The sequence below is a fragment of the Eublepharis macularius genome, chromosome 2 (genome assembly GCF_028583425.1).
Source record: "Eublepharis macularius isolate TG4126 chromosome 2, MPM_Emac_v1.0, whole genome shotgun sequence".
Taxonomy (NCBI): domain Eukaryota; kingdom Metazoa; phylum Chordata; class Lepidosauria; order Squamata; family Eublepharidae; genus Eublepharis; species Eublepharis macularius.
The window spans coordinates 81,620,039-81,637,250 of NC_072791.1; positions in this window are offsets into that span (position 1 = coordinate 81,620,039).

Here is a 17,212-nt window from a genome sequence, read left to right on the forward strand (position 1 = left end):
ATAGCCCCAGGAAAGCTGGGGCAGGGCTGGAAGCCCTGCATGAGAACCCCTTGCTGTGGGGACTTAGGCGGGACAGGGTGCACACAGTAGAAGAGTAAGAGTGCACTGAGGGGACTTGGTGAAATTTGGGGAGTACTGTACACTCACTCAAGGGAGGAGAGATGAGTCCAGAATGTCTGACAAACAACTTCCACCCAAGTTGCCTTGCAGGTTTCCCATCACTCAAGTCCTGGCTCGAGGTGGAGTGAGGGAACACCAACAGGTAAGAAGGAGCTAGGAAGGTAGCTGCTCTAGCTCACCTGTTCACATCAGACGCCCCCCTCACCCCTCCTCCCGATGTTGGCCCCCGTGGTTGAGGCTCATTGGAGAGGCACAAGCTCTTGCCCACAGCTCTTGCCCACAAGTCTATTCCTGCCACAGAGGTAGTTACCCAAGGAGCCATGCTTGACTCAGCTGTTGTGGGGAGGGCTTCCAGCATGTCATGCCAGGGCTCCTCCCTCAGCCAGGCTCCTTCCTCAGACAGGGAAGAGAGCACGGCTGTGGGTTGGGGTGACTGGGTGTTCACTTTTGCAAGTCCTTGTTGATGGTGGGTGCACAGTCCCTTGACTGTCTCCTTCACAGGATCAGAGCTGCAAGCAGCCATGGGAGCAGACCATCCAGATGCAGATGAGGAGTACTTTTTTCCTGGAGGGACATGCATTATCTGATCGCAGGCAGCACCTGTAACAATAGAACTACCGTCACTGCCCCCAGCCATAGATAGAATCATAGAATCATAGGGTTAGGACCTCCAGGGTCATCTAGTCCAACCCTCTGCACAGTGCAGGAAATTCACAACAACCTCCCCCCACACACACCCAGTTACCCCTGCTCCATGCCCAGAAGATGGCAAAACACCATCAGGATCCCTAGCCAAACTGGCCTGGGGAAAATTCTCCCTGACCCCAAAGTGACAATCGGCATTACCCTGAGCATGTAAGAAGGGGCCACGAGAACTAAGTACTGATGTAACCCTTCCTGTCCTCCCTCTCATGATCTGCCTAGGTTCACCGAATAAGCATTGCTGTCATATGGCCATCTAGCCTCTGCTTAAAAACCTCCAAAGTGTTACTGGAAGCAGTCTTCTTGCAATAAATGATTTGTGGGGGAATTAGCTATACAAGAAGTTGGTAACTGGGATCTATCACTGGTGTATACCAGGTCCCTTCCGAAATAGCAAACAAGGCTGGTCCTTAAGATCAAGCAATAACTTTTATTAAAGAACAAGATGGCATGCACATACACACAAATTACTGGGGAAAATAATTACACACACACACACAGTCCTAGGAAATGTAGCCAGAAATTGGGAATAGAGAGAGGGAGTAAATATATCTACCTATCGTGGAAAGCGGTCCAGTTCATGGAGGAAGAGAGTAGCTTCAAATGCCAGCATCCTCAGCCAAGAGAGCAAGAGGCTTAGGGAAGCTTGCACCAAATAAAGATGCTCTCCCGAGACATGGCAGACTAGGCTGGGGCTTGTATGAGGCCCAGCCCCTTGGCACACATGTACCTGTTTCTCTTTTAGGCAGGTTGCGACCCATCAGGGAGGCTAAGGAGCATGGCAGTTCCAGCCCCTGGTGATCCTCCTTGACTGCCCAGGGAGCAAGGCCCCAGGCAGCCCACATCTCAACTGCGCTCCTGTGAGGCCAGCACCAGGAATGGAGCTTGCAGCTCTGACTGCTGCACAAACAGGCTCTGCTCCCTTTGCAGCCAAGGGACGTTGGCAAGACGTGTCCAGACATCCTCTTCACTTTTTGCAGTTCAATACATTCTGTGTTGAACAACTCCCTGTCTGTCTGTTTGCCTGCCTGTGGATGACAGTAGCCCCCCCTTCCCCATTGGGCTGCCCTTTCACACATTCCAGTGGATGTTTTCTGGCTCTGGGCTGGGATGGATGAGGTATCCCCAAAGAGGCTCCAGGCACCTCTGTGCCTTCGCATCACTCTGCTGCCAGAAGGAGCATGTGTCCAGTGGCATCTTGGAGGCTCCAGCCCTGTACAGTTTCCCTTCCCCTTTCCCCCCTTCAATTTTCCTGCAGGTAGTGGGGTGGAACTTGTAGTGTTGCCCCTGTGTGCCTGCCGGGGTGGGGGGTGCCATGAAAGCCTCTCATTCTCTGACAGACAGCACTAGTGGCATCTGATAAGCCAGGAAGAAGACTGCTGAATGCAAGGAGCGAGGTTGATGCCTAAATGTGGGAGGGGGCAGGGGGGGAATGTGGAATTACATCATCAGATCTCTGGAGCTCCTCCCCCATAATGCCAGATCACTCTCCCCTTTGCTGTTTGCCTGATGGGGATGGACTTTTGGGACCTGTTGTGGGGGGGGGTGTGATGATAGCCCCTGGAGCAGTTTCTCTGGTTCTGCAGGCTGTCATTCCACTCTGGAGGCTGTCATCTCAGGGCTAGTGTGCAGCTCACGTGGTCAACCCCATGTCCCCCTTGCTTCTTCTTGATGCAGTGTGGTTTCGATGGAACCACCACTAATCAAAGGGCGTTCAATGCTTCCCTCGCATCCAGTGGTCCCGTGAGCTCCTCCTGTGACTTCCAATGGCCATTCCTGTTATTCATCTCAGAACTCCCCATCGCCTCTATGGAGCTGCCTCTCTGGGACTTGTGGGGGGGGGGGGGCTATCCCTGGCTGCAGTTGCAGGCCTCACTGGGTCCTGCCACCTTTTGGATCTACCTTTTCAAGGAGAGAGGACATGTGTCTCAGAGCGCTGGTGGCAGGGAAGTTTGCAAGTGAGGGTGCTTCACCTGCTGGCCTGGTCCTTGTTGGGAACAGGGGTTGGGTGGGCAGGTGGGTGGGCACCATGTTTGCACCTTTGGTGCCCCCCCACCGGGGCAGGCTTCTCTCAGGGCAGGTGCTGTTGTTGGGTGCAGCAAGCCTGATTGTGGGGATCTCCCTGCCCTGAGCACCTACTCTCTGTGGGGCAGGGGAGTGGTATTGGCAGCGGCTGTCAGGAACCACAGCCCAGCCCATGGCCTTTCCCTGCCACTCACAAAGCTGTCAACTACAGCCATCCTCTGATTGGTGGATCCTGCCAATGTTGCCCAGGCAACCACAGGGTATTGTTTCCTGGCTGTGCCTTTCCAGTCCTGTCCCCTGGAGGTGTGTGGCTCCTGCCATCTCTCTTGGGGGAGCCATGTGCCCTTCCTGCCACTCACCGGGTGGCCTTACCTGAGGGTGCTGTGGCCGCAGGGCCACATTGTCCCCGGCTGCCTGCTTCTTGGCATGGGGCAGGTAGCATTGCTGGGCAGTGGTGATCACGGCTCTTCCATAGGCTGTGCCATTGCTTGCCACTTGTGCACTTGTCATGGGGGAGGCAGCACAGCCATTGGCAGGTGGTGGCAGGGTCATCAGGTGAACAGTGGAGTGGGTGCTTTCAGAGGTGGGTGCGCTGCACCTTGCTGGGCTCAGTTTCTGGGGTAGGTCTCCTGCCAAAGTCCTTAAGGAGCAAATGAGAGGTGCCACAATTGTGCTGGTGTGTGGATACTGGCACTGTGCCAGTCTTCAGGATTGGGCTTAAAATGTTTTTAGACGGTATATTACCCCTAAAAATATCGCAAAAACAAATAAAGATCATAATGAGAAATATCAGAATACAGATGTAACATTTTATCACATGTGGTAGACATGCAAGGAAGCAAGAAGATATCGGATAAAGATACACAAAAAAATACAAAAGATATTAAAATTCAAGTTTCTGATGGATCAAAAAAAATATTCTGTTAAATATTTAACCAAGTAAAATTGAAAAAAAAACACATAATAAACTAAGGCTGATTCCGCACACGTTGGATAATGCACTTTCAATGCACTCTATCAATCGTTTGAGGTGGATTTTTTGTTCCACACACAAAAAAATCCATTCCAAATGATCTATAAAGAGGATTGGAAGTGCATTATCCAATGTGTGTGGAATCACTCTAAGTATATGATGATGGCGGCAAGAGTAATATTTGCAGCAAAATGGAAAGCGGTGAAATGCCCAGACTTGAAGAAATGGAAGAATAAATGAAATGAGTATGTGACAATGGTAAAGTTAAATTCTCTTATATATAACAGACTTTAGAATTTCAAGACAAATGGGGAAAAAATTAAATGATATAGCTGAAAATTAAGAACAAAATTAAATTAACAAAGAGAATGATAGAAGGAAAAAGTTAGATAATACATGTTTATAATAAAATGTTATTAGTTTATAAAAATGTTATTAGAGATGACGACATGGTAAAAATAGAATTGGATATTTATAGAAGAGTTTAAGTAAATATAAAGGTTTAAGTAAGTTCCACTTAAATGTATGTATATAGTTTTTATTTTATCTTTGTATATAATTTAAGTTTGCATGTTTGGAAATTGCAATAAAAATATCTTGCCTTGTATGGCCTATCCTGTAATAATTTTTCTGGAGTTTCAGATTCTTTCAGGTTCTTTCACATCCCTTTTACCTGAGACTTATTCTGAGATTATTGCTACATTATGACGATGTTATTAAACAGTGACGAGGGAAAGACGTATCGAAACTGGACAGCATTTAATGGCTTTGGAAACAGTCTTTGAGAACAATCAGGAGGCAGTACTAAGGTAGTCTGAGGTACCAGCTTTCCATTTTTAGCTTTAGGCTAGCAAAGGAACAAAGCATATAATGCCATTTCAGCATCACCTGACATCATAATGTGGAGCAGCATCTCAATCATTAGTATGCAATGATGACTCTATAACCTGTGAAATGACGTATGAATTAATTAACTGTCTTCTCAAGAGGCCTGCAGGCCTACATGTGGTAGTGGTGTAGGCCAAAATGAAATTGCGCAACCGGGTGGCAACAAGAGGCAGCACATGGCCTAAATTTGGCTCTGGCCAGAACTACAAGGTCTGCATTGTTTGCGGCATTTAATTAATCTGGAAACTCGCAAAAAAACAACTGTCATCTCAAGCAACAACAGATCCTCATCACAGTTTTAATTGATGCAAAATGCGTTGATCTGGATTGATTGAAGCAGAAGCTTCTGTAGACTTTCAGCTGGCTTAAAAAAAATCTTGTGGCTGAGCCAGTAAGAAAGAGATCCAGATGGCAAAATCCTGTTTGAATGATAATGTAGCTTGTTGGTGGTTCTGCAGACCAAAAGGCTGAGTCTGTAATGAGTTGGCTCATAATCAAGAGGGCATACTCCTGTTCTAGTTTCTTCCTTGACACAGCACATAGGCTCAAGTAATATTTCACATACTGCAGCATCCCTATGGCTTGAAATACAGCTTTATGGAGCTGTATGAAACTCCATGAAACAATGTTCCTAGTGAAATTGATTGTAAACTGCCTCGAGCCCTTTTTGAAAGAAAGGAGAGAAATATTTGAAAGAAGTAAAATAAATGGGTACAAACAATTCTCAAAGGATTCCAACTATTTCAGCCACACCAAGATAATGCCTCTTTAAGTTTTGTTAAACTTGGTTTCTGCATGTCATCTCCATGTAACTGTGCTTGGAAGTTACAACCATCCTGCTGTGTGCAGTTACAAACTGTGCAACAGATAACACTGAAATTCAAGTGCTGTGGCAAATGGAAATTAGAGGCTGTGGCGAAACGGGTCCTTTCCTCTTACTGGTAGACCCTGCTCTGCCTACCCCTCCCTTTTCACTTCTGGCCAGGCACCTGAAGGGGCTGTCTCCCTTTGCTGCCACCACTGCCCCTGTATGGGGTCCTGGTTAGGCGGGACAGCCTCCTAACTAGAGATGGGCATGATCCAAAAAAAAATACGGATTAAGCCGTTCATGGATCTGGGCCGCTACCAAACCCAGGCCACCGATTCTAACTGATCAAGTCCCATGTCCGATCTGGAATTGGGAGGGCCAAAGCGGGAGGGCGCCCTGCTGTTTCCAGTGATATAGGAATGGTGGTTGGTGGCAGCGGCTGCCAGGCCCGGCTGGCAGGGGGAGGCGGCGAGGGCAACCGTAGTCAGGCTCTTGCGCGTGCGCACTCCTGGGTCGCCCCCCCCGCCCACGCAGCAAGCCGGCTGTCCCGGTGTGCTGCAGAGCTGGCAGCAGCGCGAGTGGCTCAGTGGCTGCCCGCGCTGTTCACCTGCCCCGCAACACAAGGGGCGGCCGGCTTGCCCGCGCGCCCCTTGTCCTGGGGAAAGGCGAACAGTGCAGGCGGCCTCCCAGCCTCCCGTGCTACCTTTTGCCTTTCCCCTTTCCCCAGGACAAGGGGCGGCTGGCTTGCCCACACGCCCCTTGTCCTGGGGAAAGATGAACGATGCGGGCGGCCTCCCAGCCTCCCGCGCTGCCTTTTGCCTTTCCTTTGTGCCCATGGCTTCAGAACACCCCCTTCCCCCTCCCTCCCCTGGGTTGCTGCTCTGTGGTTCGAAGGAAGCCTGCTAATCAAGGAAAGCTGGGCTTCCATTCGTGTTTCGAGGACGACAGAAGGAGGGCAAACACAGCTCATTCCCCTGGCTCCGTTGCCCCGGAAATAAATTACTGGCACCAGAGTGTCTTCAATTCCGAACAGAAACCGATATATCTGATCAAGTCCTGAACAAGCAAACCCCCAACTGCTGGATCGGTTGCTGTGGACGGAACCTATTAGCTGAGTCACGATGGCACAAACGCCAAAATCGGGGTTTTTTTGAAATCGTAATTCAGATCGTGCCCATGTCTACTCCTAACCTCCCTCCTTTGCTAGTGGGCCCAAGCGGTTGGGGGACTATGTGTAAAAGAAGAACTTTCTTCCTTCATAAATTCCAAAAATCATTTATTTAACTTCTAACTATACACAGGCAAATATACAGTGAACAGAAGGAATAATAAAACAGAACCCCCTACTCTATCTCCCTCTGCTTCTCTTTACTCATGCCCTAATTAGATGTTGTGTAGGGCAGGTCCAATCCTTTGATACCTGGGGTTACATTAGATGTACATCTCCCCTCAGAGCCATCTCTCCCTCAACTCTTCAGCCACCAACTGTCAACTTCCAACCTCCCTCCACCAACTGCCTCGCTCTCCCTCCAATCACATTCTACTCCAGAACTGACCCCTCCCCTCTGTAGCCCATAGAAAGTTAACTCCACAAACAGAATGGTGTTTCTCCACAGAGGCCTTAGCACATAACACATTGTAAACAAGCAGGGGAGAAAGTTCAAGAGGTGGGCAAGATAATTGTGTCCCAGGATGTAACTTATTGAAACTCATTTGACTCCCCTTGGAATTCCTCCTGTTTCTCCTGATTCACATTCTTTACATGACATTGGTTGACAACCAAAGGATGTGAAGGACCCTTCTGAGAATTCTTTCTAATCTTATTCAAAGTTTTTTTTGGCTTCCCTTGAAATTGGTCAGATATTTCTGAGGGGAAAGAATCACAAGCTTCAAATTTTATTTTAGGTGTCATTTTAAAGGCAACTTTACATATGTCTAAGGGGAGCCTTTTGATGGCTCCACAGATCTAAGTAGTAATAATTATGTAAACAGGAAACAAATTTACAAAACCTTTCTTCTTTAGTAGCCTGATCTAAAACTTTGCAGGACTGCCAGCAACCCATGAATAGAGATGGGCATGAATAGAAAACAAACAAACAAACATGATGTTCGTTGCCATCCATGAACAGGGACTCATGAACAACAATGAACATAGCCCTGTTCACAAACATGTTCGTGGTTGGCTGTTTGTGGGGGCCAGCAGGCTCTCCTCCAGCCATCATCCAAGTCAAGATCCCTACTGCACCACTCTGAGAAACCTGACCTGAGCAGGCACCAGGAAAGGTACCAATAATAAATAATAACCTGGCCTCAGAGCATGGCAGCAGCCCTGGAACTCGAAAGGGTAGATCCCTACTGCACCACTCCCAGAAACCTTACCTGAGCAGGCAGCAGGAAAGGTACCAATAATAAATAATAACTTGGCCCAGAGCCTGGCAGCAGCCCTGGAACTTGAAGGGGTAGATCCATATCCCACCACACAAAGAAAATTCAAGCTCCAATGCACTCTCTCTGTCAAGATGCCAACAGCAAACCTCTCCCTCTCCGCTGTCTACAAACTAAGCCAGAGCTAGGAGCCCCCCTCCCCGCTGCCTTTGCACCCTTCTAACAAATTTGGAGCTCTACACTTGAAAGGAAGACCTGCCTATCAAGCTAAATTAGGCTTAGATTGGGGTTTCCAGGGCAACAGCAGGAGTACAGGCAGAGTTCAGACAATCCCTGCCTAAGTTGCCAAGGGAATTGAGCTCTGGGCCAAGCTGTTATTTATTACTAGCAATAAAGCCTGTTGTGGTGAAAAATACAACATATTCTAGAAAGGGGAGGACGGGGAGGCAGGCATTCACTTCTCCTTCGTCACTGATTCCAGCTGGTGAAGAAGGGGGGTGGGCATTGTCATCTGCTCTATGCCTGATCTGCCTGATCTCAGCCATGTGAAGGAGTGGTGGGCATTGCTGCCTGCTCCGAGCCTGATCCCAACTGGATGAAGGCGGGTGGGCATTGCCACCTGCTCCCTGCAGGGTGAAGGGGGGAACAGGCTTTGCCTCCTGCTCCACACCTGATTCTGTCAGGTGAAGGTGAGCTGCAGGCTTTACTACCTGCTCCGAGCCTGATCCCAACTGGGTGAAGGGGGTACGGGCATTGCCACCTGCTCTGCTCCTGATTCTGGCAGGTTGAAGGGGGGGAAAGCATTGCTGCATGCTTGACTCCTGACTCTGGCAGGGTGAAGACAGGGTGGGCGTTGCTGCCTGCTCAGTGGCTTATTTTGGTAGGCTGAAGAGGGTGGGCATTGCCACCTGCTTTGCTCCTTGTTCTGGCTGGGTGAAGGGAAGAAGGGCATTGCCTCCTGCTCTGTGCCTGATCCCAGCCAGGTGAAGGTACGAGGTGGGCAATTCCACCTGCTCCACTCCACATCCCAAATGGGAGATGGCGGAGGTGGGCATTGCCACCTGCTCCGCCACTAATACCAGCTGGGTTAAGGCAGGGGAGGGCATTGCCACTGCTCCACTCCTAATACCAGCTGGGTTAAGGCAGGGGAGGGCATTGCCACTGCTCCACTCCTAATACCAGCTGGGTTAAGATGGGGGATGGGTATTGCCACCTGATTCACTTCTAATACCAGCTGGGTTAAGGCAGGGGGGCATTGTCACCTGCTCAACTCCTGATCCCAGTCGGGTGAAGGAGGGCAGGCATTGCCATCTGATCTGCTCCTGTTCCCAGCTGGGTGAAGGGGGTGGGTATTGTCACCTACTCTGCTCCTAATACCTGCTGGGTTAAGGAAGTGAATGGGCAAAGCTACCTGCTCTGCTTCTGATCACAGCTGGGCAAAGGAGGGGTGGGCACTGCCACTTGCTCTCCTCTTAATAACAGCTGTGTTATGGTGGGAGGGGAAATTCCACCTGCTTGGCTCCTAATACCAGCTCGGTGAAGACGGGGGGTGGGTATTGTGACCTCCTCTGCTCCTAATACTAGCTGGGTTAAGATGGGGGTGGGCATTGCTACCTTCTCTGCTCCTATTACCAGCTGTGTTAAGGTGGGGTGAACATTGCCACCTGCTCTGCTCCTGATTATGGCAGGTTGAAGGGGGGACAGGCATTGCTGCATGCTCGACTCCTGACTCCGGCAGGGTGAAGACAGGGTGGGCATTGCCGCCTGCTCAGTATCTTATTCTGGTAAGTTGAATTGGGCAGGCGTTGCCACCTGCTCTGCTCCTTATTCCAGCTGGGTGAAGGGAAGAAGGGCATTGCCTCCTGCTCTGTGCCTGATCCCAGCCCGGTGAAAGTGCAAGGTGGGCATTGCCACCTGCTCCACTCTTCATCCCAAATGGGTGATGGCGGGGGTGGGCATTGCCACCTGCTCCGCCACTAATACCAGCTGGGTTAAGGCAGGGGGTAGGCATTGCCACCTGCTCCACTCCTTATACCAGCTGGGTTAAGGTGGGGGTGGGCATTGCCACCTGCTCCGCCACTAATACCAGCTGGGTTAACGTGGGTTTGGCATTGCCACCTGCTCTGCTCCTAATACCAGCTGGGTTAAGGTGTGGGGCGGGCATTGCCAACTGCTCCACTCCTGATCTCAACTGGTTCAAAGTGGGGCAGGCATTGCCACCTGCCCTGCTCCTAATACCCAACCTAATTCCCCGTAATAAATCTTCATACAGTATTATACTACTCAAACTTGTTTACAGTACAAATGTAACGCTTTAACCATTTGTGAAAATCATATAACCCTTAGTGACGGGCAACAACCTGAATACAATGTATTGGATACTCTTAGGCACTGTACAGTACAGAACAAAGTTCACAAAGTACAGTACCAAAACATTATTGCACAGTGAGCAGAATGTTCTAGGGGGTTGGAGTTTTTACTCTAGAAATAATTCTTGTGGCATTGTGTACATATTGATATTTATCTTACAGAAGAACAAAAATTTCCCATGAAAAAGAGGTATGCCAAAACAGGAAAGTATCCGGAGTCCTGTTGGGAAACTTTGGAGGAAAACTTTGGAGGGGGGTTTACCCAAGTTATCTTACGGGGTTCCCCAGGCTGCTAGTTATTTCCTTTGAAACTTATGTTGGGCTGAAGAAAAGCCGTACACGGATTACTTTACAGTGGCTATACCACAAGGAAAGGACTTATATTCTTACCATAGAAGGAATGGACTAATATTCTTTTCACCAAGAAGTGGGGTGATACCTTTAAGTTTATGCATATTTTTTACATGTTTTGGTACTGTACTTTGTGAACTTTGTTCTATATTCTACAGCGCCTAAAAGTATCCAATACATTGTACTCAGGTTGTTGCCCGTCACTAAGGGCTATATGATTTTCACAAGTGGTTAAAGCATTACATTTGCACTGTAAACAAATTTGAGTAGTATAATACTGTGTGAAGAGTTATTACGGGGAGTTAGGTTGGTTGCTATCGCATACCCGTAATTGCCCTCTTGGTCATTAACTGCTCCTAATACCAGCTAGGTTAAGGTGGGGGTGGGCATTGCGACGTGCTCCACTCCTGATCCCAGCTGTGTTAAGATGGAGGTTTACATTGCCACCTGCTCCACTCCTAATACCAGCTGGGTGAAGGCAGAGGGTGGGCATTGCCACCTGCTCCGCTCCTAATACCAGCTGGTTTAAGGTGGGGAGACGGCATTGCCACCTGCTCCGCTCCTAATACAAATTGGTTTAAGGCAGGCAGTGGGCATTGCCACCAGCCCCCTGCTCCATTTTTAAATGATTTTAAGGTTGTTATCTGCCCTGAGCCCGCTTGCAGGGAGGGCGGAATTCAAATATGATATAAATAAATAAATAAATAAATAAAATAATATCAGCTGTGTTAAGGTGAGGAGAGGGCATTTCCACCTGCTCCGTTCCTAATACCAGCTGGGTGAAGGCAGGGGGGTGGGCATTGCCACCTCCTCCACTCCTAATATCAGCTGGGTGAAGACGGGGGGGGGAGGGGCGGGCATTTCCATCTGCTCCCATCCTGTTCCTGGCCTGAGGTTCCCATCATGGCATATTTTCTGGAGGGACATGGTGCCTTGCCTCGGTTTCCCTCTGTGGCAGCACCCTCTGGTGGTGCACCAGGGTACAAAGTGAGTTGTCTGAAATATGCTTACTCAATTATATAGTAAGATTGTTACCTTTCCTGCTGTCTGCTCAGGTCAGGTTTCTGGGAGTGGTGCAGTAGGGATCTTGACCAAACTTGGATGATGGCTGGAGGAGAGCCTGCTGGCCCCCACGAACAGCCAACCACGAACATGTTCATGGCTGTTTGTGAGTCCCTGTTCGTGGATGGCAACGAACAACCAACATCATGTTCATTTTTTCCTGTTCATGCCCATCTCTAGTTGTGATCTAAGTTAGTGCAAAATGCACAAAACACCTTTCTCCCTCTTTCTCTGTGTTATGGTTCCCTTCTCTGGATTGGGAAACTCCTGTAGATTTGGGGGGAGGGGGAGACCCTGGAGAGGGTTTGACGCCTCAGAGGATATAATGCCATAGAGTCCTCCCTCCAAAGTAGGCATTTTCTCCAGGGGAACTGATCTCAAAGCATGGACAATCATAACTTCCTGCTACCCCTGCAAGTAGGTACTGCCACAACCACCCATAGCTTCAAAGGACCATGGCACAGATTGTGTCTGTAACTCTTCTATGAAACTATCAGATACCTGTTCAATAAAAAAAATCTAGAGTATTTATATTCTTATAGATCCCCCTGAAGAAAAGTGGGTAAAACATGTATGAGCAGTATAACTGAATGGAATAATTTTCCTTTCCCCTGCTCTATTGTTCTTTAGGGTTTTTTTTACACACAGCAGAATACCCAGTTTATCCCTAGAACCCAGCTCAAGCAATGTAAATCAAGGCAGGCAAGAATTAGTACTGGAAATCTGTGGAAGAAGAAAGACTCATGGAAACTCATGACAGCTCTGTTCTCCACTTCAGAGTTGATGAAGGAACACAAACCCAGCTGGAGACACTTTAGACAGAGCAACATAATCAGTATCCATTGACCCATTTCAATCTGCTTCAGGCTGGGTTTCAGAACTGAAACAGTCCTATAGGCTTTGGTGGATGATCTCTGGCTACAGTTGGAATAGGGCAATCCATTGCTGCTGATATTACTAGATATATAAGGAGCATTTGATATACTCAGCCATGATATTTTAGTGGATCAACTACAATGAACGTTTAGGGGAAAAGGGACAGCCCTCTGTTGGTTTTCTTTTCTTCTTGCTGACAGGAAAGCAAAGAATTTCCATACAAGAGGCAGAATCAGCTAGTTAGGACTTCTTATATGGGGTGTCCTTAACAATTTGAGATATGCAGATGACACCATGTTACTGGCAGAAAATAGTGAAGACTTGAAACAACTACTGATGAAGGTTAAAGGAGAAAGCGCCAAAGCAGGATTATAGCTGAAAATCAAGAAGACAAAAGTAATGACTACTGAGGAGTTACACAGTTTTAAAGTTGACAATGAGGAAATTGAAATGGTTCAAGATTTCCTGTTCCTTAGCTCAATCATCAACCAAAAAGGAGACTGCAATGAAGAAATCAGAAGATTGAGACTTGGAACAGCAACTGTGAGGGGACTAGAGAAGATCCTTAAAGATAAAGACATCTCTTTGGGAACCAGGATCAAGATAATCCAAACTATGGTGTTCCCCATTAATATGTATGGATGTGAACATTAGACAGTGAAGAAAGCTGACAGGAAGAAAATTGATTCATGTGAAATGTGGTGCTGGAGGAGAGTTTTGAGGATACCACGGAGAGCCAAAAAGACAAATAAGTGGGCACTAGATCAAATCAAACCTGAATTCTCCCTAGAAGCTAAAATGACAAAATTAAGGCTATCGTGCTTTGGTCACATCATGAGAAGAAAAGATTCTCTGGAAAAGTCAATAATGCTAGGAAAAGTGGAAAGCAGTAGGAAAAGAGGAAGACCTAAAATGAGCTGGGTTAACTGAATAAAAGAAGCCACGTCCTCCAGTTTGCAGGATCTGAGCAAGTCTGTTAATGATAGGACATTTTGGAGGTCTTTCATTCATAGGGTCGCCATAGGTCGGAGGCAACTTGACAGCTCATAACACACACACATACAGGATGCCCTAAGAATCCATCCTCCCCCCGTCTTCCACCCATATTCTTTAATCAGTATGTAAACTCCCTGGCCAAGAGCATCCAGAGTTTTGAAGTGGATTATCACCAATATGACATCTGACTTTATAGATCACTATCTAAGCCTCCAGCAACAGCTGAAAAATAGCTGGTTAGTGTCTTGAGGCTGTGGTCAAATGGCTGAGGGTGAACAAACTGAAGCTTAGTCCAGAGAAGACAGAGATTATGCTTGTTGGGAAGGTAGATGAACTTTCAGCCCTAGATGGGATCAAGTATAGGGGTGTGCAAAATAAAACTCCTGAGCTAAAGTCTGAACATATATATGGAAATTGCTGTTTCAAATCATTACCTTGATTCTCCACAAATTCAAGATGCTTGGGAATAACAACCCCCCATTGTCATAGATGCAGAGGAGTTAGCCATGTTAGTCTGTCATAGCAAAATCAAAAAGAGTCCAGTAGCACCTTTAAGACTAACCAATTTTATTGTAGCATAAGCTTTCGAGAATCAAGTTCTATTCGTCAGATGCATGGTACAGAAACTGGTCAAATATAGAAGAGGAGGGGGGAGGAGGGGAGGAGAGAGAAGATGCAATTAGGGGGGGAGAGGGAGGATGCAACCAAAACATTCCTTTGCTAGTAAATGTAAACATCTCCTTTTGGTGTGGAGATCAGTTGGCTTGTGTGAGGCTTCAAAGGAGTTTGCCGTGTTAGTTTGTAGCAGATAGAAAACAGAAACGCGACCAACTAACTCGAAATAGTAAAGAGACAATGAGAGAAACAATTAATTTATCCAATCACTGTAAAGTGAGCATTGAACATAACATTAAAGTGCTCTTAACAGAAGCCCTGGCGTAAGCCTAGGGTTCCCCAGGGGGAAAAAAGGACTCTCGAAGAGCAAGATGGACTGTAAAAAGCCCCAGCGAAGTCAATCACAATACACACAGTACATTCATGTGTTTTTGTACATAAATATGTGCAAGATATAACATCCAACAAAGGTCAATCCGGGAGTACATTCAAACCGTGAAATTAACAAACATAATCAAATTGTAACCGCAACGGGTTCGCTAGCATTAGACCATCCCGTATCGGATTCTCCTTCTTCCAAGCAGTTACAGCTGCAAAAAATCAAAATTCGTCCTATTACAAACTTCAATTATTGCACGTATTCCCAGTATATCTAAAATATTATACTTACAAGGGTAAGAAGCAGTGTCAACACATACAAGTAAAGTTCATTCAAACGGCTCGCTCCCAGGCGTCAGCACAGCCTCACAGAACATACTTTCTTAAATACCATCAGAACCTTAAAGTGCCAGGACCTCCAGGCATCCTCAAAGGTAAGCTGTAAGATCACAATTTACATTCAGTCCCTTGGGTTCCACTGTACTTAACCTGTGGATCCACCAGGCTTCCTTTCTACGCAGGTCCCTTTGTATAAGGAAAGGGTCCTTAAATTGGCTCACATGAAGAACAGAATAAGTGAAGTCCGTGTCCTTGTGTTTCTTATCCTTGAAGTGGGCTACCATCGGAGCGTCTTCCACCTCACGACGAATCCGCGATCGATGTTCTTGAATCCTGGTCTTAATTTGTCTACTAGTACATCCTATATACAATAAATTACACGCACATACAATCATGTACACCACACTCTGTGTATTACAGGTAGAGAATGCCTTCCAGAAAAGCCCCATGGTTTTAAACTGGAGGGGCGACATAACAAAATCACATGTGTTACATCTCCCACATTTGAAATGTCCCACTGGCAAACCTGTGGATGGTGTAGCTCTAGCCATATCAGTATGAGTCAACTGGTCTCTAAGACTCCTAGTCCTTCTTAGTGCAACTAAGGGCTTTCCTTGACACCCTGGGAGATCCTCAATCAGGGGCCAGTACTTGAGAATTATTCGTTTGATGTTACCACTCAACGGAGTATAATCCATAGCGAAAGTAAATCTATCTGTAGGTTGCTTGTCCTTAATTTTAAGTATTTCTTTCCTATCTTGTTGTAATGCCCGCCTCCTGCCCTCCTCCACAATCGATGGGGGATAGCTTTTTGCTAGAAATTGTTTAGACAGCCTCTCCCCACTGACCCAAAAATCCTGTGGCATAGTGGAATTCTGTCGCAAACGGAGGAATTGACTGAATGGTAAATTATGTCTAAGGTGCACTGGATGGAATGAATAAAAATGTAAAAAGGCGTTCCTATCTGTTGGTTTTTTGAAAGGACGCACACCCACTGCATTAGCCCCCGTCCGAAAAACTGTCACATCCAGGTAATTAATTACCCCGACATCACTAGACCAAGTAAATTGTATATTCCTATGCACTGAATTCATCCAGTGACAGAGGTCCTGAACCATCTGTTTATCAGACACTATGAGGAACAGGTCATCAATAAATCTTCTGTAAAACAAAATCTGGGAGCAGAAGGGGTTCTGAGCTGGATTCTGAAAAAACTCAGCTTCCAATCGTGCCAAAAACAAATTGGCCACGCTTGGCGCTACAGAGCAACCCATCGCTACCCCGCGTGTTTGTACATAGAATTGATCTTGGAAGCGAAAATAATTTTGACCAAGCACCACCTCCAGCAAGTCCATCAAAAAGGCAGTCGAAGGGTGCTGTGTAGCCCGTTGCTCCAAAGCCAATTTTACAGTCATAAGGGCTTCATTGTGTGGAATGTTCGTATATAATGAAACAACATCTAAAGTCAAAAATGCTGCCTGCTCCGGTAACCGAAAACCTTCCACAGCACGTATAAAGTCTCGTGTGTCTTGTATATAGGACCTAGTCCGTTGCACAAATGGTTGGCAAAACATATCTAAGTATTTTGCCAGGGGTTCCAAGATTGACTCTGACCCCGATACGATCGGACGTCCGGGGGGCGGGAAGCCAGGTTTATGTATTTTTGGCAGAACGTAGAATAAAGGGATTCTCGGAGCAGTATTAATCAGTGCCCTATGTAGCTGCTCAGAAATCTGTCCGTTGGCTAACCCCTCGTCTAAGGAGTTTTTAATGATCTTTTTTATATGAGATGTGGGATCCCTGGGGATTTGCTTATAACTTTCTCCATCCGAGAGTTGACGCTCAACCTCCCTCACATAGTCAGTCTTATTCAATATCACAATAGCCCCACCCTTATCCGCCTCCTTGATGACTATAAAGTCATCAGCTGTTAAAGAGCGGAGGGCTTGATGTTCTTCATAATTTAGATTTGATCTCCAAGGCTTATATTTATGTTCCAAAATTTCAATTTCTTTCAACACCATTGATTCAAAGGTTTGAATATTATGACTAGTTGAGGGGGGGATGAAGGTGGATCTGGGACGTAGCCTAAAGGGAACATGTTGTATTTGTGTTGTATTTCCAAAAAACTCCCTAAGCTTGAGGAGTCTCACCATCTTAAATAAATCAATCCTCGTCTGGAACGCATTATAACGGGGGGTTGGTACAAAGCCCAACCCCAAATTTAGAACCTTGAGTTCCATGATTGAAAGGTTCCTAGAGGATAAATTAACCACTAAGTCCTCCTGCCCCGACCCCTCCCTCCTCCCCGTAAAAAAGTATTAT